The sequence below is a fragment of the Urocampus carinirostris genome, chromosome 13, assembly GCF_059441175.1.
Source record: "Urocampus carinirostris isolate Australia breed hairy pipefish chromosome 13, RoL_Ucar_1.0, whole genome shotgun sequence".
In the NCBI taxonomy this organism is placed as follows: domain Eukaryota; kingdom Metazoa; phylum Chordata; class Actinopteri; order Syngnathiformes; family Syngnathidae; genus Urocampus; species Urocampus carinirostris.
In genome coordinates, this window is record NC_142361.1 from 32,217,835 (window position 1) to 32,218,663 (window position 829).

Consider the following 829-nt stretch of genomic DNA (forward strand, 5'->3'; position numbering starts at 1 on the left):
ACTCGGAACCCGAGTGAGAAGCTACTCTTTTTTTTGTGCGTCACTCGACAGAAGGATTTGGTTTCGTTTCTAAGCGTGTTTAACAATATACTTAAAAAAAGAAAAAAAGAACGCATCGAAATGAACAATGTCACTACTGTATACTTAAAATTGTATAGTGAGTTTTAACACAAATCTAACTTTCAGTAGAAATGACTTTGCAGTCATTTGCCACTACCTTACTACCTACCTACCTACCTACCTATCTACCTACCTACCTACCCACCTACCTACCTACCTACATTCCTACTTACCTATCTACCATCTGACCAGCCTTCCTACCTACCTACCTACCTACCTACCTACCTACCTACCTACCTACCAACTTACCTTCCTACCAGGCTACTTACCAGCCTACCTACCTGCCTACCTACCTACCTACCAACTTTCCTTCCTACCAGCCTACTTACCTGCCTATCTACCTACCTTCCTACCTACCTACCTGCCTACCTACCTACCTATCTACTAACTTACCCTCCTACCAGCCTGCCTACCTACCTACCTTCATACCAGCCTACTCACCAGCCTACCTACCTACCTGCCTACCTACCTACCTACCTACCTACCTACCAACTTACCTACCTACCAACTTACCTTCCTACCAGCCTACTTACCAGCCTACAAGGCCCGTCTTAAGTTTGCATATGACCATTTGGATGATAAAGAGGAGTCATGAGAGAATGTTTTGTGGGCAGATGAGGCCAACATAGAACCTTTTGGTCATAATTCCACTAAGCGTGTTTGGAGGAAGAATAATGAAAAGTAGAATCCGAAGAACACCATCCCTACT